This window comes from Cupressus sempervirens, chromosome 3, assembly GCF_028749045.1.
Source record: "Cupressus sempervirens isolate cs-2001-9-10 chromosome 3, ASM2874904v1, whole genome shotgun sequence".
Classification (NCBI taxonomy): Eukaryota; Viridiplantae; Streptophyta; class Pinopsida; order Cupressales; family Cupressaceae; genus Cupressus; species Cupressus sempervirens.
The window spans coordinates 243,619,468-243,632,336 of NC_143120.1; the positions used below are offsets into that span (position 1 = coordinate 243,619,468).

Sequence of the window (12,869 nt, forward strand, 5' to 3'; positions counted from 1 at the left end):
TTTCAGAAAAAAAATAAAGAATTCTTCCCCCAGTTCATGTGTTATTGACGTTTTGCAGGACCATATTAGATAGAGAAAACGTATGAAAAAACAAACATTGAACAATATACTGGATTCAGACACAGAAACAAGTATAGAACAAATAACTTATGGAAATACAAAGACAGTAAAGACTACAGTCATGATGGTGACTTGGTCAAGAGTGCAACTGCAATACTACCAATTGGAACTTTAAAGTCAACACTTACAAATTCAGATTGCAAAATGTCCAAGCATCTTGTCTAAAACCTAAGTTGCTGGTTCAGGTTCAGATTTGGGTTCAAGGAACCAATTCACTGGTATAGCTAAATTTTGAAGTGTGATGTAGGTTTGTACAAAAAACAATATATAGGTCCGTACAAAAAAAAATCTAAAAATTATATATTTATTTGTCTAGAAGTGTGAAATAAGATTAGAATGTCACATACTATCATGTAAACTACCAACACACAACAAACATGTAATCATAGCTAATGTTCGTACCATTGTAGCATCATTTACTTCAAATATTGGGCCATTTAACAAGAGAAGCAGAGTTAATATCATATATAATGCTTGAACAAGGGTATTAGAAAAGGGTTAAGTAGAATGGTTATTTATACATCATAAATGGGAAAACTCTGATAAGTTATCTAAAATATTAGAGAAAGCCTAGATTGATATCTTCTAGCATTTTTCAAATAGATATATTAAACACATGTATAGTTTTTACTAATTATCTGACCATCTATACTTCATAGTTCTTAAGCAGGGTAAACTTTATCAAAAATTAAATAGTTAAAATTAATGCCTCTTGTAAAGGAAGAAGCAACGAGATGGTAAAATTATATCAGAAACTATTCTGATTTCTTTGGCACTATTAAAACATTCTATGATCAATGTGGATAAGGTGTAGTCTCCTACAGAATTCATTGTTAGCTGAAAATAATGACAATATAAGGCTCCATTGTAAAGCAATGGAGCTTTTTCTCAAGATGCTCAAGTAGATCTAGGTCTGCTAACTACTTATATATAAAATCTTATTTAAATGGTGTGCTCATGAATTCCACCAAAACGGTATTCAGAAACAGCAAAGAGGGTTCATGACTTCCAAAAAGAAAAACTTTTTTTCCATGCCCATCTACCTTGGTTCGCCATGGATCTACGCGGGTATGCACAGGTTTGTCCCAAGTTCATCCTGTTGGTTTTTTTGAAAGGTGTTTTATATGGGGGAACTGAAGTGTCTAGGGTTTGAGTCTATACAATGGCTTAATGCGGATCTTTGGACTGACATGGCCAGTTGGTCAAAACCATGGGGTCCATTGAGGTAAGGTCCAATATTAGACAATGTTGACAATAGAGTAGGGTGTATTATTACTAATATGTTGACAATGTGCCTTCTGAGTTACAAATGATTCACTCTTTGGAAGAGCTCTATCTAGATAACAATCAGCTTAATGGTACCATACCCACTTCTCTTGGACATCTGACTCAGATTTATAGAATAAATCTCTCTAACAATAGTTTAGAAGGCCACTTTTTTCTCCATTTATTTGATAATGCTAAGAGGCTTGTTGAGTTACCTCTTTTGAACAATAAATTGACTGTTCATGCTGACCAACATGGATACCTCCAATGCAGTTTAAGAGATTGAAATTGGGTTCTTGTAATATTGGGGTCCCATTCCTACATTCCTTTCAAAACAATTGAGTTTGTGGTTTTTGGATCTCTCCAACAACCGTCTTTATGGAAACACTCTACATTGGCTTGGGGACCTTCAATATTTGTGAGTTCTTTGTGTCAAACAATATCTTGCAAGGTGAACTTCCCTCCAGCTTTCATAAAAGCTACTATATAGGGATAGACTTGCATAATAATATGTTGATGGGTTATCTTCCCATTCCTTCTGTGCATGCATCAGATTTGGAACTGTTGGACCTATCCCCGAATAGATTCACTGGTATCATCCTAGCTGAGATTGGCTCGCTTCTTCCCATGCTGGAGTTCTTATCATACTCTCAAAATGATTTAGGAGGTGGTATCCCTAATTCCTTTGCTCTTTTGCAAAATCTTAAGGATTTGGATCTATTAGAAAATAACTTAAAAGGAAAAATACCATCAAGCATAACCAACTGCTCAACTTTCAAAAGATTGAATCTGCCAAACAATAATTTGAGTGGAGAGATTCCATCACATATGGGAAGTTTGAGCCAACCTGAAAAGCTTCATCTCAGTGATAACATGCTTGAGGGAAACTTGCCATCTACTATTCAAAACTATTGGAAGTTGCAGATTTTAGATGTGGCCAGGAATTTCTTGTTCGGGTTCATGTCTCTTTGGTTAGGAAAGCTTTCCAAGTTGATGATACTTGTTATGAGGTCAAACAAATTCCATGGATGGATTCCACATACATTAGGCAATCTTTCAAGTCTCCATGTTTTAGATATCTCCCACAATAATTTGACTGGTTCCATCCTTCCAGAGTTGGGGAAGCTGACAGCTATGATAAATGGAGAAGTGGGAGGATCAGAAGTCTTACATGGCATGGCAATTGCTAAGGACACATTTTCATCTAAAAGTAACACCCAATCATTCAAGACAAATGAGCTTACGAGTTATTCAATGGTCGGGGAGAAACTATTGTGGGCATGCAAAAAATTTCAACTGGTGCACAGTGGTTCTTTTAAACCCGCTAAACAGAACTCTAGAAATCTGCATCTACAATTGTGCCTCAATATTTGAAGAGTCTCAGAATAAACTAGAAGCAAATAAGATGATCACACTCAAATGTGCGTATAAGGAAGCTATAAAAAAAATCTTACTACTGCCAGAGCAGCCAAGCAAAGACATAACATAACAGTTCTTCAACTTCGGTGTTAAAGGAAAACTAGTGTAATCAACTAAGGAAACAAGCTAAAGGGTTTCAAATATTAAAAATGAAAATAAAAGGGTTTTTTTTTCTTACTTCACCCATATAGTGAACGCAACAAGTGATAAAACATAATAACATTTACAGAATACCAACATTAAAAAAAAAACCATGAGATCTACAGATGGGTAAGAAAATTTATTACCTCTTTGATGTGTAGATCTAGATTTCTAGGGCATAGTCCTTGACTATACCCAACTTTAGATCCTACCCTGCCTTTGCCCCTCACTCTTCCTGGTCATGAATCACCTGTACACCCATGTAAGAATATAGCTAGGGCATATAAAATTATAGCTGAAATGCTCCTACATATAGCCAGATCAAGGCTCTGCATGATTAATATCCTCTCCGCCGCACTATCGATTATGTCTCAGTCCTTGCCGCTAAATTCAGCCACTATTCTTGCCTTGGACCTTGCCGCTAATTTAAAATTAAAAAATTGCAGACAATGAGTTCCTCTGGCAGCAACCACCAGTTAAGTGCGCGGTCAGAGGATTACAAGGAAAACCCACTTCATGAAGGACCCCTGCATTGAGAACGGTCGTGAACGTGGCTAGGGCATAGGAAAAAATTGTATTGATCCGTGCTCACATCAAAAATCTGAACAACTACCAGCTGTATGATGACCCTTAATTCCCTGCATCGATGATCCCACAGTGCTTGCCGCTGATTCCAGAAGAAGCAACAGTTCCATGAATTTGTCATAGGAGAAGAGGTCGAGTTTGGGCGCCGTGAGCTGAGGAAAATGCGAAATGACACCGCTATTATTTGAAAGCTATTATTGATACTCATAACTATAGTGCCCTTTTCCTTTTGTCTTTACGGAACACGTTTAAAAAATTAAAAAAAATTCATTAAATAAAAACATGTGTTAAAGACAAAAATAAAATATTGTCTCCAACAACTGTCGTAAGTACATCCACTCTGTAGTAGTGTATGTTCCCCGTCAACCCCACCGCTCTCCCTCCCCTTCCAAACAATTCATGTTACTGGTAATAGTATCACCAACAGAAGGGACACAACCCCCAAACACAAAGAAATATCAAAACATAGGAATTTTGTTTGGTTAGAAAAAAAATCTGGAAAAGCTTCATGGACTGGGCCATAGAAAGAAAATAATAATATTTATTATTACAAATAGTTACCTTCTTTTTCTGGGAAAGACACAGCCATCCTCTAGCTCCTTGAGAGTACCAAGTACTTGATGGACGTCCACAAGCACCTTGACAGGATTAAGTACTTGTGGACATCCCTCCTAGAGATATTTTTCTCTTTTTTGTGAAAGAATTTCCATGAATATCTTATTACATAGTTTACATCCCCAACTCTTGTGAATGGCTACCCTTCCAATGTAGCACTGCCATACAACAAACAGTGCATGCTTGGAGTTGGGTACATAGTGAATATGACTGTTATCTTTCTCTCCGACACCTTCAAGTGGCATTTCCTATATTTTAGCGGTTGCATAGAATTTTTAGGGGTAGCATATCCTTCTTGCCATAGAATAATAGGGGGTTGCATATGAAATAGTCGAGCAATGTGCCTCCCTCTCACAGTATGGAATTTATGCTATTGAGCCCTGTCTATACAGCCATCCATCGATCCAAATTAGGAAGCCTTACCCTCACCCACTTCATTGAAACACCTTACTATTCTAAGGGAACTAGCCTAGACCCCAGTTTTTACATCTACTCACAATCCTTCGAAAGCATGAGCTATGTCCAATTGCTTTCCTCGGGTATCTTCCCATGCCTCCCTCCCAACCCCACTATTCCATATTTAAGTGATATCCCATCAAAAAAGAATTCAAAAGTAGGATATATTAAAAAACTTAGAGATGATAAATAAACAGTTACCCAATGATCAAGCCTTAATCATTCCACACCCTACCCATATCAATAATCCAGAAAACAGGTGACACGGCTTGCATGGAAGAAGCAACGTTTTGGTATAAATTACAAAACATAGCACTTATTGTAAGGTAATCACGATAATCTCGGGCAAATAAGGCATATAGAAGTTGTTTAACTTCAAAAAAAATCTTGTGAATTACTAAACATGTGATTTGGCATGAGAGGAGCCAACATGAGCATCCTGTACAGAGCTAATCATATAAATAGGATGTCCCTTGAAAATGAGACAATCAATGCTTATAGAATTATGTTCACAACTTTACACTGCAGTATTTCTGGCTTTCATACATTCTTCTGCTATTCAGCCATATTAGAACCACAAATGGAGACAGAAAAATAATTCAGAAGACCAAAAACAGAGTACCAAAAATGCAAAACGCTGATGCTTTGATCAAGGAGGACAACCTTCTTGATGTAGATATATTCCTATTTATAAGACGTGTGTAACTAAAGTGGAGCAATTTGACACAAATCTAGTTCACCAAGAATCACATTAGTTTTCTACTCTCATAACACATATAAATATATACAAATCAAAGGCAAAGGAAAGAAACAATTGGAACTCTATAATGGGCCTCCTTGTTCCACACTAAGTAATATGAATTCTCTATATGATTATATGTCGTCAAGTTGGGTACAAAACAAATTTAAAGAACTATGTATAGATCTTAACAGATCACAGTTCTCCAAATACAGAAGGAAGAAAACACTTAAGGTAGTATTTCAAAAAACCCAACATCCAATTCTTGATTCAATCAAAGGAAAGTCTCTGTCAACAGCTACCGACATCTTACAAATGAAAAAATTGATATCAAGTCTCAACGAGAGTTTAATGGTTACGGTTCTGACCTGTTTTAGATATAGATGTTTATTTGCCCTTTTCCAATCTAGGGTTACTATTACCCATCTTCCAGCAATTGCAGATGTCTCGCTGATTTTCAAATGTCTGTGCCAAGAAAAGATGTAGCTTCCTGAACAGGTGATCGCCAGCGTTTGACCTTTAGATAGACCACAGTCGGTTCCCACAGAGTATACTGCTCGACACTCTGTTTCTTTCCACAATATCATGATTTCCCACGGTGAATAGCTCCACTGTTCTGACTTACCTACTGTAAAATGAAAAAAAGGGGTTTCACCCTGATAATAAATTTAATACATGTGCAAATGTAACATTACAAAATGAAAACACATGAGATTTACAGGTCCGTAAGGAAATATTATACCTGTCTGATTCACCGGCGCATTACATAAAAGGAAGGCCTGGTTACCCCTGTGCCCCTCACTCTGCCTTATATGATTAACTCTGTGCCCCCTCTGCCTGGTCGTGAATCAAGCGCAGAACCATGGAAGAATACAACTAGGGCATAGAAAATAAAAAATGGCATCCTCCTACATATAACAAGATCACGGCCTTGCATGATGACCCGTTTCCGCCTCTGTGATAAAATCAGGCGATCGTCTAGCCTCAGTCCTTGCCGTTAGAGATGTAGCAGACGATGAGTTCCAGCGTCGACACCTACAGTTTAGTGCGCTCAAGAGTTGAAGATTATAATAATGATAAATTTATTAAACTCAAACGCGTTTTTGTCTTTATTCAAAAACAATTAAAATTTAAAAAATATGATTTAAAATATGAAATATGTTTTAGACGAAAATAAAAGTTTGTCTTTATTTATCGTCCTAAATAGCTCTGCCGTGTAGTAGTGCAATCGGGAGCACGGTTCGGATTGCTGCGAGTCGGGGAAGAGATACCCTCAGTTCAAATGTTCTCCCCCGGTGACAAGCAAAACTCTAGCCACGCTCACACTGAATGGTTTCGCTAAGGGCGAAGACGGAGGAGGGCCTTGTGACTGCGACGAGGACTACCACGATGACAACTCTCTGGTGGTCGCTCTCTCTACTGGATGGTATACGGTGGACGAACTACGCGGGCCATGGTGGTGGACGAGTGCGACTCCGTGTCTGGCTGCGACGAGGACAACGACTTCTGACCCTCTTGCATCAACAACATCGTCGATGCCTCCCCGAGCGTCTGGAAGGCCCTCGGAGTCCACAACCCTGACGACGTTGGCCAGATGACCATTACCTGGTCCCAAGCCTGACTTCTCCCTCTTCTCCCTTGTTATTGATGAAACCTTTACTGCTCGCCCCATTACCAAGATTATGACCATAATGTTGTCAATATTGATACTACTAGCACTTGAACCTTTTATAGGTGCAAGGTTCAGCCCATAGTTTTATATATTTTTAATGGTGTCGTTGTGTTGAATATTATAATAAAATCAAATTTAAATTATTATAATGATGTTTCATATAAACTTCAAAATTGATCAAAATATTCTACGATTATTACAATTCTTATAGAAATGTGAAGAAGATTACTAAAATCGTTGAAAACAAAATAAGGACATTTTAATCAACATTCATATTTTCATAAGATCCAAATTCATAAAGTACACATAATCATATGCCACTACAATGATGATGAAACTTTTAGCAGATAATCAAGTCTAATTGTCTTTCTTCCTTTAAATTTCTATTTTGGTACTACTTTTGATCCTTGTAAATGGATGCATAGGTTCTTTCATTTTGGTGCTACTTTAGATCCTTGTAAATATATGCATAGTTTAATGGACGTTCTGAGTTCTCCATTTCCATAATTGTTGAATAAATTATTGCAGTCTCATAAAATACAATAATTATAATATAGGCACAAACATATTTTTTTGACCAAATATAATTTGAAAATATAAAACTAAACACAATGATTAGGTCTAAAGTCAAACTTCACAACCCTTCCAAAATCCATCATTATTAATATTCAAATATTTGGTTGCATTAGTTTCGTCACTTGATGCTTATAAAAATCTCCATGCACTATGATTCATTCTGACATAAACAAATAGTTAATAGAATCATGATGTTCATTTTTTTTGCTCGTCCTATTTCTAAAGCATCATTTGTAATTGCACAATTATAGTTCCTAGTAAACATTATGTTGTATAAAGTGTAGTTTAATAGTAGTAATAATTTCTAAAAAGGATGGTATGAAACATAATATAGATTAAAAATTGATAAACTTAAAAAAAGAAAAAATTTACTTTTCTCATCCACAATTTAGTTTAAAGTTATTTAAAAGAAAATTTACTTTTAATGTTGTATAGATATTGACTTTATGTATAATAATATATCTATTAACTTTTAGTTTCAATTATTAATAATACATATATTTTATATTTAATTTTAAAAAATTACTATTATAATTTTAAGAATTTAATGTTTTACATTTTAATTTTAATTTATGCATTTATTTTGACAAGGTTGTCCTTTATTCACTAGATCAAAACACAAGTATTATGATATTTGTTAAAAGTATTAACTAAACAATTAAAAATTTATATAATTTTAAAATTAGTTAATTATTTTTATATTAAATATAAGGGGGTCAAAAACAAAAAGAACCAATTTAGTTACATTGGAGAGTGTAGAAAAGGAGGCTGAACCTTAAAAAAATAGATTACATCAAGATGTACATGTTATAAAGTTCAAAACTCATGTAATGAAAGTAGATAAAAAGAACTAGTGTAAGAAAGAAGTTCATTTATTTTTTGGTTTTATTCATTCATATATTATATAAGCACAAACAAACTATCATTATCTTTAAGCTCTGTATAAAATTATTGAATATTTATTTTTAAAAATTGTATTATGTATATCATTTGTCAATATAAACTATATATAATGATCTTATAGTAGTTTTCTTATGTCTTAATATTTTTTCAAATGTTATATAGAGGTACATTATATTTTCTAATTTATTCTATGTTTATAGCCATAATATAATTTGTATTGACTTTGCTAATCTATTTAATATTGAAATATTCCAAAAAAGCTAGCAAAATATTGATTAATTAAAAAATTTAATCAACCAATATTAAACTATTAGTGCAAGAGAAAACTTGAACAAATTTATTAAATTTTTTATTAACAAGAATTTAGATCACACTACATCCATTGAAGGGCTTGTGATCCCTACAAACACCTCATTTCTATTATATTAAATTTCCCTCTTCTTTGAATTTTTTGTTACACATTCTCCTAATAAAAATGAAAATAATGATAACAATCATTCTAATAGTCTTTACATTTTTTTTTTGTGTGATAGGAGTAAAACTACAATTTTTTTGTTGGAAATTGTCAGTAAGGTATGAATCATTTATTTATACAGACTTTATAAGTAAGGAAAAAAGAGAAAGATAAAGCTATATTTCTTATTGTATAGAAGAATCAAAGGTATAATAAGATAGAAACTACATCATACACAAACACAAGGAATTAACTAGTTTCATAGTTCATGAATTATATTAACAATCAATTTAATTGAGAAATGTCTTATAATTTATTTTAATTTTGAAAGCATATATACAAAAGGTTGGAAGGAATTTGCATTTATTTCTTTTTCATTTTCAATTATACAAGCAAGTCACCATTAGAAACCTTTTAATCAACTTATATCACAAAAAAATTGTTCATAAAACTACAAATAGAATGTATACTAAGATGCTCATAAGAAAAATGTAGGTCTGAAAATTTAAAATTCACCTTCAAAACTAATTTAAATCATATAATAATCTTTGAATCATAAAACAAAGTGGAAACAAGAAAATCATAACTACACATTATGAAACATAATAACAAGCAATACTCCTTCCTCATTCAATTTTTTCCAACTTCCACATGGGAGAAAGCTGTAGGGCCCATTTGCCGTTGCCCCAAAAGCCATGACTGTTAGTGAACATGGAACACCACATAATTAACCACCTGTAGGCAGGAGAGCGCATCGCATCACCCAACAATCTCCCCCTCGACACGCATACTAGGTGCTTATGCGGGTCGGGAAGGCACCGGGGAGATTTGAACCCATGACCAAGTCAAAACCAAGCTCCGATACCAATTGTAGGGCCCATTTGCCGTTGCACCAAAAGCCATGACTATTAGTGAACATGGAACACCACATAATTAACCACCTGTGGGCAGGGGAGCGCGTCACATCACCCAACAAATCCCCCACGAGATGCATGAGAGTCATACTGTGTGTATACTAGCTGGTAAGTTGATGATCTTGATATTTGATTGGAATTGTTGAAATGAAAGGAATGAGAAACATAAATCCAATCATACCTGATTAAGCTAAAGTATAAGTGAGCAGACAGTAGCGTACAAAATTTGATAATTTAGGGTGCATCAACGCAAAGAAATAAGAAATAAGAAATAAAAAATTTTCAATTCTGAAAGTACTATATTAAAATGTTTAAGTCGCCGTCTTAATTGGAATTATTTAAAGAAGGGGTGAAAGAGAGTGAAAGTGAAGGCTAAAGAATCTATGTTTTCATCGTTCTTATTGGACACTAGAACTAAAGGATCTACGTGTACGCTGAAAGCCTGATAATGACACCCAGGAAACAGATCTCATCAAGGTAAGGACACAAGTGTTCGTGGAAGCTATAATATCATTCAACAAAGCCCTTACCGGAAATATGTCTTACGCTGGCAACCAGCGATTGGTACACAGAAATGTATAAGAAAACATTAATATGATATGGGATCAGTTTCCTGGGAAATGTTGAGGAGGAAACCATTTTACACGTTGAGATGCATTTATTTCCCCCGCCAAAAAAAAAAATATTTGCATATTCCACTGGATCTTTTATTTCTCCATTCCATAAGTGGCCAATAGTAAACAATGAATGCCCTAATTTTATGGCTAACATCGAACTTCTCAACAAACATGACTTTACTGGCTTCCCTTCTGGCATATGTGATGTAAACCAATTGTCGAGTAATAAAGTATCAAAATTTGGACCACAAAACTTCCAATGCCAGATTTAGTATAGTATAATAATTAGAGAGTATAGTAACTAGGCACACATTTAAACTGCAATATTTTGTGACATTAAAAGAAGACCATTATTCAATATTCCACGGGAATTAAAGTGTGTTTTATTTAACATGAAAGAATTGGTGGCATAGCTACAATCTCCATCTCTGCCCTCCGTGCCAAGTACATTCTCCAAATTTGGTTTAGAACGAGTTGGAGATTGAGATTTTAGCACTTCGATTGATAAAGCTTACTTCTAGCCTGCTTCTAGTCTCATGATTTGTAGTTTGCGTCTTTATCTTTTCCAAATTTCATAACCATACTTAAAAAAGATAAAAATGAAAAAACTATACTAAACATATAATCCATCAATAAATATATATATGTATGTATGTATGTATCTATATGTATACATATATATAAATATACATACACACACATATACATATACATATACATATACATATGTATGTATATGTATAATTATACATATATACATACATATATGTACATATGTACATATGTACATATATATACATATACATATATATATATATATATATATATATGTATATATGTACATATACATAAATGTATGTATGTATGTATGTATACACATATATATGTATACATATATGTATGTATATATATATATATGTATATCTATATGTATATATGTATACATATATGTGTGTGTGTGTGTGTGTGTGTATATATATATAGAGAGAGAGAGAGAGAGAGAGAGAGAGAGAGAGAGAGAGAGAGAGAGAGAGAGAAATGAGTAGTTTCACCATCATAAAGCTATTTATTTAGTTTACTTAATTGATCCCATGTCTATAGATCAAAAAAAGGTACCATTAGCAGAATAAAAAGGAGGGTAGGCATAGAAGCCACAAGAGGGGTCACTACGTTGAGGGGTTTAGGTAGTGGAGATTCATCACACCCATATGAACTATAAGTAATTTAGAGAGATGCATATTCTGGATTTGATTGTCCATCATACTTTTGCATCAAATAAGAGTTCAATTTCATGTAAACATTACTTTAGTTTAAGAGTTTGGTTTGGATTAGTCTTAGTATTATGGTATAAGTTGCATTATAATTAGTGTTCAACTTGGTATAATTTTGCACTTAGTGCTCAACTATAACGAATTTCATGCAAACGTCGCTTTAGATTAAGAGTTCAATTTGGTGCAATCTTAGTATTATGGTATAAGTTGCATTACAAATAGTGTTCAACTTGGTATAATTTTTCAATTAGTGCTGAATTTGACATAGGTTATTTCTTATTAATTGATATTCAAGTTTAAGGTAATGTTTAAATTTAGTTTAATGGTATAGTAAGTGTTGAAGTTGGTTTGTGTTATAGTGATCCAATTTTTATGGTTGTGGCTATGTTAGGTTTAGTGTTATAGTTAATAAGGACTTTGTACAAGATTTGAGATAAATTTAGTTTACTTTAAGAGTTTGATACCTATTTGTGTACTTTAGGGTTTATTCTAATTAACCATTTTGATATTATTCAGTTTAGCTAAATAGTTTGAATTGGGATAGGCTCAATTTTGGGGTATAATTTGGTTCGTCATTGGTGCTCAACTTGGTATTAAATTGAGTTTTAGAGTAATGAATTTAGTTTATTGCTACAATTATGATTGAAGTTGGTTTAGTATTATCTTTCACTCCATCTAAGTTTGAGGTATAAATTTGGTTTATTTTAGCATTAGTGTTCAATTTGCTTTAGTATTTAATTAAGGTTGTATTAATGCTATGGTTATGATTACATTTGGTTGAAGGTTTCAATTCATAATAAAATAGCATTGGGCTTTGGCTTCAAGCTAGTTCCAAATTTAAGTAGGGTGAGAATAACAATTTTATGTAGCTTAGTGATGTTTGTAAGGTTGATATTTGTTTATGAAATATGCTCATTTTGAATATAGTTATCATGTTAGGATGATAGTTAAATTTACTTTAGTATTATAATTCAACTTAGGAATTATGATTATTTATAATGTTTGGGATGTAGTTTAGATTTTCTAGTTAGGGGTTTATATGGCTAAATATCCATTTTGGTTTAGGGGCATGGAATAATTTTTATATATGCTTAATTGATTGTAGGTTTATATGAAGTTTT

General features: G+C 33.6%; 1 pseudogene; it reads left to right on the top strand.

Moving 5' to 3' along the window:
- The first annotated feature begins 6,356 nt into the window (after positions 1-6,356).
- Positions 6,357-6,962, top strand: LOC149565769 (putative ripening-related protein 4; annotated as a pseudogene).
- Positions 6,963-12,869: the final 5,907 nt, after the last annotated feature.